We start from the raw sequence: 14,385 nt of genomic DNA, 5'->3' as shown, positions 1-14,385 counted from the left end.
CAGAATATGACACATGGGGTGGGTGAACACCATTGACGGGGAAGGATGTTTTGAAATCGCAAGCCCATGAGCCCACAGATGGCAACAGTGGAGCTGAGATCCCCACCCATGGGCAGTCACCACTCCACCTTCACAGCCCAGAGGATGGCTGTGCTAGGGGCTGCGTAGGAGGGACAGGTTCACCCGTGAGTCGTGCCACTCTTGCCTCGAGCTGGCGTAGAGGATCAGCAACCGAATGCTGGATCTCACTACGCACCACAGCCTGGACCGTTCGGAGGGTGATAGGTGGCCCTTCTCTGGCCATGCTTGCATGGGGGGGATGAGCCCCATCCCCTGCAGTGCTTCCACCCAAAGGTGGCACAGAGCCAATGGAGGAGGAGGTCCCAGGCTGGGCACCAGACCTGCTGGTGCCATGTGCCATCGCCAGCTGAGGTGGGACAGATGGGTCTGCTGGGACTGGCCTTCCCATACGTTCTATGTTTAGGAGGGTTTAATGACAATATGGGTTAGTAACAGCCAACAACATTCCAAATTAGTTGTCACAGCATGCAGTAATATTCCCATTAACCCAACACACCAGAGTTCCAACAGTTGAACAGCAAGCATAACACATGCATATATAGAACAACATTGGACATTCCAACAGCATGCAGGATTGATTGGTAGCAACAGGCCACCAAGATTGTGGTGTTTGAACAGGGAACATGCATCAAAGTAAATGCAGATATTTATAAACCAATAGGACATATGTCCCAACAAATGTTTTGAGATTAGACATACCCATTGTGGTGTGGAATTGCATTGTTTATGCACATACAGTAGGGTGTAAAAAGATACCTCCATTAACATCTTATATGTACTTATAGTTTACACTACATTCCTACTGACTGCAGGTATATATCCCCTACATGTATTATTACACTAGGCAAAGTCCATTAAGTTGTGAAATGGGTTTTGCTAGTTTCTTAAATACCTGACCTGTATCTGACATATAAACTGTCCAGGATGCAGATGTTACTGCTACGTATTTATACATTTTATTTATATTTATATATCTACATATCTGGATGTGTTCAGGTGACATTATCAGTTATATTTCTACAGCCTCCTACATTTCTAGCAGCACACTGACATTTATGGGGAACATATTAACAAGCTACTCGTGTGCCAGATTTACCTATGCATGCCAGCCATTAACCAACAGTTGAGGACTGTATATATGCTTCACAGCTACTGGCACTCCCTTCATCCACTTTATATGGGTCTGCCCAAGTGTGGGTTGACAGCGCTTAATACAACAGTACTATTTATATAATGCAAGGGTACAACAACATTTCGAACTAATTGACACGGACACACTCCAGGAATTATACCTTTATTAATTACATTACACACTTTTCTAGAGGCCCTCTCATTTATTTGATATTACAGTGCATGCAGAAGACTTATTCAAGATGTACTATACCTTTATTAATGGGTTACAACACTCTTTTTCAGGCTCTCTCACTTATTTTATATAACAGTACATGCAGAATAATTACTAACCTGCCTGGTGGCGCAGCCTTAGCAGCCTATCTGCATAGGCTTGCTGATTCACAGCATGGACACCTGCAGCTGTGAAGTAAATGAAGGGATATTGAGACATACCTGTCCATAATATAGACTACAATAGCAATTTTTACATACTCCATTCCATGGCTACCTACTCAGTAGTGGGGCATTTTCATTCCCATGGGCCTCCTGTATCCATTGGTTCAGTTGGTCCTACTTGCATCTCTTCAGGTCTGCGTAGTAGTGTCTGACCTGCTCACCAGTCCTAGGGACGCCTGTGGCACTGGTGAAATCATGTGCTAGATGGTTCCAGGCTTCTGCTTTGTATTCAGTGCCTTGAAACTGGCCCTGCAGGAGTCTTGCATCATGATGATGGATGAGGAGCCAAACCATCACTTTTGACTCCTCAATGCCCCACTGTTGCACTCGAAAATGAGAGCCCTCTCCAACACTGGCCATTCTGACTACAGATGGTAGCTACAACCAATTATGGCAATTATTCCCACCTATGGTGCTTAAATATGCCTCATTTCCCGCACTTATTTGTGATTGGCCAGTTTTGAAAAATCTCAGCTGACTGCACACCTGCTTAGCACCGAGTAAACTTTGATTAATATGTATATGTATGTTGACAGTGCATGAACAGTGAAAGCTGTCATGGCTCAGTGATTCAGTACTGTGATTATGGCGCACAGTATCCCGGATTTGAGGCCTGTCATTGCTTTTTATTTTACTACTGGCCTGACCGGCTAGAAGGTGTGGCTGTGTTTAACCGACTTTGCTCAACTTTGCCCCACGTTGCTCTACGTTGCCCGACATTGCGCTAGTTAGCATGGTGTGCAGCTTCTCGCAAACATGTATTGTTTGCACTAGTTGGTGCGATGTGCAGCTACACGCAAAGCCATTGCGCTAGTTAAAGCAGTGCTTAGCTATGGGCAAATATTCTTAAATGTGCTTAATACTGGTAAATGATGCTTAGCAGTGCTTCTTATTGCTTAAGATAGGTTGCTTATGCATTCATTAGTATGCATGACTGTTTCACCTTCTTATATATATTTAAAATATCGTTCACTACTACATAGGCCATTTCAAGGCATTTTACTAAAATTTAAAAGGTAAATGTCAGGAATTATTTTATGCACAGATTTCCTACAGGACATGGGAAGGGGAGTGGTGGGACTCGAACCGGGAATGCCTCCTCTTTGTGCGAAGGCTCTAACACTACGCTTTTGCTATTTGGCTTAATCCTCTTCGATGTCTAAACTGCTTACTGTAGCTAAGCAATGGGCACACTCGTGCACACATGCGCAAATACTGGCAGCTATATCGGGATTAATAAAAAAAATTTGTTTGACATTTTATTTCATTTGTACAGGGGTTTTGAATGTGGGGGAATGTAATGTTGGGGATATACACATTTGAGCGGACTCGCTCATATCTGGGGACATTTGCAGATTTAGGCACTTGCAGGGGCATGGATATTTGGACTGCTCGGCATTCATGCACGCTCCATGTTAGCCTTAGAGTTGACTCAGCGCACCCACATGAATATGCATGGCGCGCTGACGTCATACTCTTAGGCTGCCATTTCCGTGTAATACATATTTAGTCTTACACAGAGGATTACTAAATCCCGGCCTATGTATTACTCCCACCCAAGAAATCAAACCCAGTCATGAAAGAAAGAAATAACAAATGAGCAACAAGCTACGGAGTGTAATGATTGTCATTGTGACTTATGAAGAATACATACAGGAGTTTATGAAACCAGGGATGGCTTTAAGTTCCTTTTCTTTTAAAAGTTTGTTATGATGGAATTGTATTTCTTATTTTAGCACATTCTCAATGCATTAGACTGAACAAATAATGGTCTGCCCTTTTCTTCTAACCAGCTAGAAATTTAATATAACGTCTGGCTGTAAAACTGCTTGCATAGTCTAATTTTAAGGTAAAGCATACAAAAGTGCATCATGAAAGTATCACTCTTTCTGTTTCACAGTTGTTGTCTGAGTGGTCACTGCTCAAGCTTGTTAAGTGTAAAGATGTCACACCTGAGCTTCATTACAATAAGCTTGTTTAATGGAGGCTTGTATGCAATTGCCTAACTATTACTAAAATATATCAATCACTCTTTTTTGAACATATGTATGTTCCAAGTACTACAAATTCATACTCACATAACCTGCATTCTGTACCACTACTTAATATGCCCACTTTAGAAATTAAAGAGTTCACAACTACTTCTGAAATAAGTATATGCGTAATCTTAGCTATGGCACATTCTCCAGTAAATTATCTTCATCAGTTATGATACTTGATGGAGATTTATAAACAATTACACAATACGTAAGGCCATCTGGCACAGGCTTGCAAAGTATACAAGGAGGGAATTATTCACAAAAGTTCTCTGCACTGAAGTGCAAGGATTTATAAGTAGTGCAGGAGTTGCCCAGTGTTTCTTAGCTGTATGCCAATGTGGCATTTTGTTTGCATGACCTTTGTAAATTAAGCATCTGCATCCTGCTTTTGTTTAGTACCACAATTTTGACAAAGTCAGCAAACAGCTTTGCCTTACTCAGGCAAATATTTATAAATCCAAGTAATTAAATCTGCATTGCAAAGCACACCGTGATTTCATCAGATTTTCAATAATACATTTTTGTTGGAAAACATAATGAAGAAAAATATAATACAAAAATATTTTCAACATCAAATTTGTGTTTTATTCCAAGTGACAACAAACCACAACAATGAAAGGAATGAGAGTAATAATGGCCAAAAATAAAGGTTTTAATGCCATCTATCCAGAACGTCAGCAGAAACAAACACCTGAACAACAATCCAAATCACTCAGCATAAATAAGAAATGAAGATGAGATAACCAATCAAAACACAGCATAAATTAAATAATTAACCATTCAAAATCAAGTTCCTAAGTAAGACCACTTGGTAAAAGGCTATAAAATATAAAATTAAACTAATAAGTGTATTTCTTTAAAACTGGGGATAATTTCCAGCACTGTGAAACTAAACAGATTAGCACTACCTCCATGAACACAGTGGCACATCCAGGCATGTACTGCAATGATATTTTTATTTTTATTATTTCTTTTTTTTTTGTATTATTGTTGATTTTAGCATCAGAAACTTGTTCCTGAATGCATAATTTGAAGATTGTTTGTGTCTGACCTATACAAACTAACCCACAAAATATCCTATAGCATCTTTCATGCAAGTATTGTTACCTGTATCGTTACCTAGTCAGGTGTAACACTAACATATATAGGTATATCAGACGCATAGCTGGCTCAACTGGTGCCCTGTACATGAATCCCAGAAGAAAGAAAAACACTTTCCAGTATTAGGCCAGTCACTATATTTTAATAATTGCCTTATTACAGCCCCACCCTCCTAGCTTTTCCACTGAAGAGCACCAAAATAAAAATGCCTCTCACCTACTTAGCCATTCAGGTCCTGTTTGTGTGCCAGTCCTCCTCCATTTCATTAAAAATAATAATTGCCTTGTAAACTGCAGCAAATTTCTTGCTACAAATGTAGCACACAGTTATTACAGTTTATACCCTTCCTTCATGGGGTCTTAAAGAGCTCAGAATTTAGTTACAAAAAGTGATTTTTTTTTTTTTTTTTTTACTTTTAAACTATGGCAAACTGCTTGCTACAAGGCATCAAGCAGTTGCTGCAGTTTAGACAATACATGGGGTAATACAGTGCTTAACTTTGACCCCAAGCAATACCAGCGGCATTAGAGATGTAGAAAGCATAGAGAAATAGGGACTGGCTGATCACACCCCTGTAACACTTTGCTCCTAGGGAAGTTGCCCCTCTCACTCTGTCCTAGCTTAGCTACTGATATTTCTCCGAATGGCATGAAGATGGGAGTCCTACAGACTGCTAAGAGGCGACCACAACTGTCCAGATTTTCAAAAAATGAATAGATTTTTTGCTTCTTATTTTTGGTTTGTTCTCATAAAATTTGTGGCAAATCATTTAGGAATTAAGTCACTAAATAATGACACACTGAGTTTCAGACTTCCCAACCAATGCATGCTAAAGTAAAAGACTCTGTGACTGTCTCCAGTTCCTCAGTTTATACAAGAATAATGTTTATATGTTTTATAATATATTTGGCCTTGCCCGCTTGTTTTATTTTATTATGCAGAGAGGTGGTAATGAGGTACATTAAATTAATCTTGCACACAAGGCATATGCTGATCAAATACTGATGGATTTACTATACATTAGCAAGTCAAATGACATCAGAAATACTCAATCTTGGGATCTAAACCTCTTCTGCAACATCAGAATAGTTTGGAGGGAGAGGTACATCTTGCAGAGGATACTGCTGCTCTGGAACAGACTCCCAAGCCACATAAAACAAAATTTATCCTTATCCATATTCAAGCATAATTTGGATCTATGGATGGGAAACAGAAAGCTTACTCCAGGAATGCCCCCTGCACTACTAATGGACAGAAGTAGCTCCTAAATGTTTATCCCATGCCTATGTCACCTCAAATTATTTATGCTGCTCTCACAGTTATTCTCATTAGGGCTAATATATAATTACTGCCCATGGGATAGGTAAGGCCAGTCTCTAACCAAATGGGATAGGTTAATTCGAGCATAAAAATAGAAACTGGAAAGGTATATAATAATCCACAAGGGCAGCTAACTTAGTACTTACCTATGAACCTACAAACTTAAAAAAATCACAGGGTTATACATCTATATATGCTCATTTCAGGATGAATATATTTCATTTCTGTACATCACATGCATGCTATTAACATATTTATGTCCTGTGTGCATCATCCACTCATTAACTCCCCAGCAGTCAGAAGTGTTATTTTAAAACTGTATATAAGACGCAGTTAAGCTAAGGGAGGGAAAGTGCATATACTTGAGCATGAAAGGTAAACAGAAGCCTCTACAAAACAACTGATCCCACATTAAGTCACACTTGAACAATACCCCAGAACACAAATGCATCTATACTAGAAAAAAAAACTGTCCATTGCATTAAAAAAAGACTGCACCCAGCCAACAGAAAATGGAATTAATGACAAAATGTACATAACCTTAAATACCTACACTTAATATGATAAGTGCTTCTAAAACATAGTAAACTAAACAAAACAATAATATGGCCTAATACATCTCAGAAATAATAAGAATGATTTACCTGTCATTTAAAAAATGAATTAGAAGTCAAATCAGAAGACCTACACTAGAAAGGCCAGTCAAAACAAATAAATAAAGCTAAGAACAGAAAGAAATTTGGTAAACTCCACTCAGACAGTCATCTTATGCAAATAACCTATATGCTACAGTCTTCTAAAGAAATTAATTGTAAACTAATTCACACTGCAATAAAAAGAAAAAAAAAACAGATTCATGCATGGCATGGGGTTCTAGTTCGGTGATATATGAAGTATGTTAAACATTAGATTCATCTATCTATCTATCTATCTATCTATCTATCTATCTATCTATCTATCTATCTATCTATCTATCTATCTAATCTATCTGTCTGTCTATCTATCTATCTATCTATCTATCTATCTATCTATCTATCTATCTATACCTACCCATCAATAAACAAACTGATATACCTATAAAGACACACACACACACACACACACACACACACACACACACACACACACACATATATATATATATATATATATATATATATATATACACCCACATCCACACACGTGTGCACGCACACACACACACACACACACACACACACACACACACACACACACACACACACACACACACACACAAACAGTGCAGAATTCCTTGCAATAGCTCAGTACGATACAAAACAATGCATTTTTGTTTTTGGTGGGAAAATGTCTTTCAGAAGCCTTACTGTATTTACTTTTAACTGTGTTACTCCTAATGAAAGCCTAAAGTGAATAACATTTCATTTTATTGCTGTCTTACAGATAAGTGAACTAAACTACAGGGGCTCTTTTTCAGCCATGAACTTGTTACATAAAACTAGAAAAACAAAAAAAAACATCATTATCAAATATCAAAAGGAAATAACTGTGAATAAAACTTGTATATACAAAAACAGAAAATAACAACAATAATAATAATAACAACCACAACAACAAAATCTATCATACACCTTGCAGATATTTCAACTGTCTAATCCTTCCAACAAACAACATTCTCATTAAGTAAGGTATGCTTAGGCATTTGTTGAAAGCTTCCACACGGATTAAGAAGGATCTATGTTTTGTCCTAAAATCTGTATGATTTGAAAACTTCCCTAATTGTGACAGTGATGGAGTTAAAAGAGTCTTGTCTCTGACACAAGTGATAGCTTAGAGGCACACGCTAAAGATGGTTTAGGAATAGTTAGGCAAAATGAGATACAATGGCTAGACCTTATGGACCTTGTAAATAGTTTTAATGTGAGTTCCTTTTGCAAGGCTCAACATGTGTCTGTTAACAGTGTCTTTTAAATTAAAATCCCATTTAAAAGTCTGGCATGTAGATTGGGTAACCATCTGGCTTTGGAAAGAGTCAGGAAATGGTGCTGACCAGGAATGCACTGACAAATTTTGTTTGAGGTTGCTTGTAGGTGTTCAATGGGAAGAGCAATCAGATTAAGGGCATGCACATGGTAGTTTAGATTCAGAGAAAAAAATCGAGCAGCTTTGCATTTCTGCTTGCTAAAATACTAGGTAAGTGCAGCAACTCTAGAATAATTTTCTGCTTGCTCTGTACAGAGGTGTCCTAAGTATCACGGTAATGTTTTGGTGTGCACTGCTATGATTCTTCATTGTAGACAGCATTTAAATAATCACATCCTGAGGCCATCTTGCTCATCCAGCACTATGACCCAGAATTTTATCACACAAGCTCCCTCCCTTGACCAAAAGATGCTATCATCACAGCTTAGGTTTCCAAACCTAATTTCCCCAGGTCTGGCTCCCACCCTTTGGTCATCATCCCTACCCAAAGCTGTGATCACATCGGCAGTAGAGGCATGACCCTGCACGGCCCACCCCTTGCCTCAAGATGGGTACACTCATCCTTTTGGCTGTATCATCAAGCACCTGATCTAATAATGGAGCTCGGATTGCTCAATTGCAGCTTCATATTCCCACTGATATATGCTTCACATAGTATCTGACATGATATACTCAGATGTGAGTGATAACATCCAGAACATTTTCAATAGCAGTCCTGTTAAATATTCTCACAGATACTTATACAAAGCAAAAAAATGATTTACTTTGCATTGAAACATTGACATAATTTATCTGCTCACAGTACTTGTTTATCATGTACTTTTGGAAGATTTTTCTCCATCTCCTAAATACAATGTGCAGGATTTTGGATGTCATCATGCATATTTACTATACTATCTACATTTTAGCCCTATCAGAAGCAACTCTATTTAATAGGAAAAGCTTCAGTGTTAACCATTTCAGCATTGTACAAGTTACTGACAAACTATACAAAATCTGCCATTCAATTCACCTTCCAGTATGGGTCTCATCCCTGTATTCCTCATTGTTCCTACCATCCTCTCAGTGCACCAAAGGTTTCCAGATTTCCAAGTAGTGTGCATCATCTATGTTCTTCATGCTAGTTTTGTCTGTGACTCATCCATACAAGTGTTACCAGCTTCCTTTGACAAAACATTCTACATATGGAGTTACACAACTGTGCATCTCAAGGTCACAGTCTTTCAAGAATTCAAACAACTATTTAACAGGGAACTTTGAAAGATAAACAAAAAAACAGACTAGAACAAGGATTAGCAACTTTTTTTAGCACAGTGCCAAAAATTATGACATGTTCTAGTGCCAGATCTGACAACTTTGACAAGCAGTAACATAACTCTGACACTTGGATATGCACATCTATATTTAATAAATAAACAATATTTGCCCTAGATTACAGATGGTGAATTAATTCCAGTGTGCACAAAATCCTCTCAGAAAAAGCAGAAAGCAAGGTTATGATGTCTCTGGATAGGGTGAGAGTTAAACCATATATCAGCATGCATTTGTAGAAAATAGATGTAATACCACCTGTACCATGATGTTCTATAACAATATAATAACAGCTATGAATGAAAATTGTGATGTGATGTAATTTATATAGATTTAACTTCAGCATTTGATGAGTCATATACAAAACACTGACCATTAAATTAGTATAACTAGGTATTGATGTGCTCTTGATAAGATGGATAGCTGCATGGCTTACCAATAGGACATGGCAAGTAACATACAACAACTGGACAGGTGAAATCCTTGCTTACAGTCAGGGTGTCCCACAGGGCTCTGTCCTAGGCCCTTACTTGTTTTTTCTTTACAATGCATTACATTAGTCAGAAATTATTTTTTATGTATGCATGTATATATTTAATTGTGCATTTTATCTGTGTGCATGTGTGTGTGTGTGTGTGTGTGTGTGTGTGTGTGTGTGTGTGTGTGTGTGTGTATTTATTTATTTGAAACTGTTTACCAGGGTAGAGCCTGTATCCAGAGCAGTAGTAGTAGAAAACGAATATGACAGTACTTGGCAAAATGACTGAATGCAAACAAAATTGAATGCAAACAATTAGCAAGGTAAAAGGAGCAGAGAGAATAACAACAAAAAGACTGCCACACTGATTACCATATAACATTATACAAAAGAAAGGAATGAGAAGCATAAACAAGGCCTCCCATAAGTAAAATGTAACCCTGGGTTACTTACATACACCACATATACAATATGAGTAGGGCACAGAGAGTAAGTGCTAAAAGTAGTAGGTAAGGTGGGGGGACTACAAACGGAAGAGGGAGGAAGACACAGTTGAGAGAGGAAAGGGTATATGATGAAACTGAATCAGAGGAAAGAGATATGAACCTGGTTTGAATAAGTGACAAGGGGTAGATGTATCTATCTATCTATCTATCTATCTATCTATCTATCTATCTATCTATCTATCTATCTGTCTATCTGTCTGTTTCTGTCTATCTATCTATCTATCTATCTATCTATCTATCTATCTATCTATCTGTCTGTCTGTCTGTCTATCTATCTATCTATCTGTCTCTGTCTGTCTATCTATCTATCTATCTATCTATCTGTCTGTCTGTCTGTCTGTCTATCTATCTATCTATCTATCTATATCTATCTATCTATCTATCTATCTATCTATCTATCTATCTATCTATCTATCTTTCTATCTATCTAAGGGGGTGTGAGAATGTTATGCTGGGCAGTTTTTTAAGGTTGCATTTGCACAATGCATACTGAAAAAAGATGACATTTTAATGTTGACTTAAATTTACTGTAAATGTTAAGACTGCTGATGTGGAGGAGTTTTGGAGCTAGAACAGATATGCTCTTCTTGTTAAGGTGTAGTTTAGTAAATGGGGTCTGAAGAGAGAGACAGAGGTAATGATATGATTGTGTGGAGAGTTTAATATTTAGGAGGGGAAAATAATCCAAAATTAACAATGTGTACAGTAAGGAGCTTAGTAATAGTTCATTACAGCCGAGTGACGTCTCCAGGCATTTCTGCAGTTAACCCCTACTTCTCCTCTAGGAGTCAAATATTGCCTGTTCATATTTGCATTAATAAATCCAAAACCATGCTACACACAGGGTATCAGAATATTTTATCTTGAAGCATATATGATGGCAAACACAATTGTATTGATATATGACATCTGTTAATAAGTATTTGTTATAACTGTAATGTGATAAATTAATTTTTTAAATGCTGAAGCCACACCCACTGGGAGTTTAAGGTATACAATCATAAGAGCTCTGCTGGAGGGAATGAGTTAACTGGAATGGCAGCCACTTGTTCTTAGTTAGGACTGATCACTGGTGATTCCTACAAGGCCTATAAAGAAAAATCAAATTCACAATTAACTCACTGAAAATAATGGCACTTCAAAGGTCAGCTTATGTCTCAGTATGAATGTATGAAAGTGCATACAAAAACATAATAGTGTCATTGTAAACCCATATCCCTGCATTTCCTGGTACGGCCTTATGACCATATAAAATGTCTCACACTTTTTGATATGTAATTTTTTTCTGGTGAAAACTGTCTGCCTAGCTTGAGGGAACAGTGAAGCTAAATACAGAACTAGTGCCATTTTATGGCATCAATCTGTCATTAGGCAGGATGCAATGAAGTAATTATAAAAATGTAAAGACTACAAGTAGCATGAACAGCCTCTGACAAAGAACAATTACACGAAGTTAAGAGAGCACCATGCACCTAAAATATGTTCAGATAAAGACTTGCATGTGAACTGTAGCTGGCATGTAAACTTTTACATGGAATACAAGTTGTACAATATGTTATCAAACATTCTAATTGAAAATGAATAACCAACATGCTGCATACAGCAGTAAAAGTTATTTTTCTCTACTGCTGTACACTGTATCAAAACTTCAGACTATAAGCACCTCGTATCAAACCAGAGATAGATTGCCTCTGCCTATGATTGCACATACTTATTGTGTGTGCATTTTCCTGATAACCAGTGCATTCCCATGTATAGTAATATTTTTCTCTGTTCAAGGAACACTGCAATGTTGGAGTTGTGATATGGTACATGCTGAAAATTTGGACTAACATTTTCAGTAAGGTGCATTGCTTTAGTCCCATCATCAGACAGCTGCTTATTGTAAGAGTTTATGTAAGTTATGTAACTTCCATGTGCTGCTGCAAAATTCTTGAAAAGGAAACATCCCTCTTCCGTGAGTTTATGAGGTCAATACAGTTTTTAAAAAGAGGTGTGAATGCCCCAAATATAATGTGTTGCAGAGCATGAAACACAAATTCCCTGTACATAATAAATGTTGGTAGTCTAATATTCCAGGTTTGAAGAATGCCTCCGCTAAATTAATTATGATCTATATTAAAGTGGTTCCAGATCCTTGGAAGGTCAGTTTTGTCTAAAGTCAGTTTTATTTTTTCTTTATTTATTTTATTTATTTGACATTTATTTATGATTGGAGGGAGAATAAAGGAGAAAGAGCAGGAAGGAGGTTTTTTGGGGGTGGGTTGAGATGAGCTGATTATCAGATAGCCATTTTTCTATGGATAAAAAGGAGTCTTAGGTTTGAGCATGGAGGTCTGAGATATTGTTGGAAATGGAGATGTGTGGAGTCATCAGCATATTCAATGAATGAGGATAGTTTGCAAGCTGTTTCGAGATCATTGGTGAAAATATTGAACAGGACGGGGCCCAGGATGGCACTCTGGGGTACCCCAGATGTGATGGGAAGAGAGGAGGAGCAAGAGGTGAGCCATCTGACAGATTGTTTCCTATTAGAGAGGTAACTAGAGAACCAGCTTAGGGCGGAAGGAGAGAGATTGATGTTAGGAAGTTTAGATAAAAGAATAGGGTGAGAGATGGTGTCAAAGGCTTTTGAGATATCAAGGAAAAGACAGGCTACAAGTTTGTTGTTATCTCTGTCCTCAGATACTGCATGAGTAAATTATAAGAGTGTGATTGCAGTACTGTGGTTTGGCCGAAACCCATGTTGTGTTGGTGTTAGAAAGCTTTCCTGTAGGAGAAGATTGAGCAGCTGAGTATGAATGCATTTTTCAAGTATTTTAGAGAGAAGGGGAAGGTTGGCTATGGGTCAATAGTACAATTACCCCCTTTATGCAGAGGGATGGTGAAGAAAGATTTCCAGATGTCAGGGACTATGGTTCTTGAATGGATCTATTGAGTGGAAGAGATACAGGGTAGGCTATGGATTTGGCTGCTAGTTTGAGCAAGATAGGAGGAAAGTTATCTGTGAGGGAGAGCATGGTTTGAGCTTGAGAAGGAGTGATTTAAAGTAGGCAGTTGAAACAGGTTGAAAGGTAAAGGGTTTTTTGTGGTGAGGACTGGAAGGAGTATTAGAGAGATTTGTGTTGTGGTTAGTGTGAGTCAGTTTTTGGACAGTACAAATGAAGAAATTATTGAAAAAGGTACCAGTTTCTAGAGGAGATTTATTTGGGAAAGGGGAGGGAGTGGAAAGACAACCAGATAATTGAATTTTGTTAAGGGTGGACCAGAATTTATGTGGGTTGGATTTACAGTTGATTTGGGGAGAGTTATACTAGGAGTTCTTACCATTGTTGATATGTTTTTTTGGCAAGGCTTCTGAGTTCTTTGTAGTTTTGGGACAAGGCTGGTACTCTGTTTTTTTCCCAGGCTTTCCAAGCATTATCTCTTTTATGTATAAGGGATCAGGTTTCCTTAGACAGCCAGGGAGCATAATTGGTTTTGATTCTAATTCTTCTGGTAGGGGCGAGGGAGATGAGAGTATCTAGGAACAGGTGCTTAAATTTTAGAGTAGCTTCACTGAGAGGCAGTTAGTGCTAGATAGTATGGAGTTAAATCTATTTGCATCAAAATTAGTGAGTTTATGTCAGTTTCTTTAAGAGTGTGATTTGGGAAGTTGGGTAGAATATCTTTGGATGGAGGTAGAAAGATGATCACTTAATGTGTTGGGGATGGTACTGAGGCTGTGGTGGAGGTTAGGGGAGTGAGTGAGGATCCAATCAATTATAGGATTAGAAGATGAGGTTTTATGAATACGGGTGGGGGATGAGACAAGTTGGTGGAATCCATGTAAGTTGATACTGATTTTTGGAGAGTCAGTTGTCAATTTAGACCAGTCAATATCGACATCTCCAAGGATGAGAGTTTCATAAGTTATATTGTGGGACAACCAGGATAGGATGTGTTCGAGGTTTGGAATGTTATTCCTTGGGGGGGTATATATGGAGGTGATAGTAAATTTCTTGTGTGAGTTGAGGTG

At 38.1% G+C, this 14,385-nt stretch overlaps 1 protein-coding gene across 2 annotated transcripts in view; it reads right to left on the bottom strand.

The window, feature by feature from the left end:
- Positions 1-14,385, bottom strand: part of SLC38A3 (solute carrier family 38 member 3) — a 1,194,467-nt gene that overhangs the window by 747,882 nt on the left and 432,200 nt on the right. The window lies entirely within an intron of this gene.

This window comes from Protopterus annectens, chromosome 7.part0 (genome assembly GCF_019279795.1).
Source record: "Protopterus annectens isolate FY-2018-M chromosome 7.part0, PAN1.0, whole genome shotgun sequence".
Classification (NCBI taxonomy): domain Eukaryota; kingdom Metazoa; phylum Chordata; order Ceratodontiformes; family Protopteridae; genus Protopterus; species Protopterus annectens.
The sequence above is the reverse complement of the archived record's forward strand: the minus strand, read 5'-3'. Positions and strand labels throughout refer to the sequence as shown.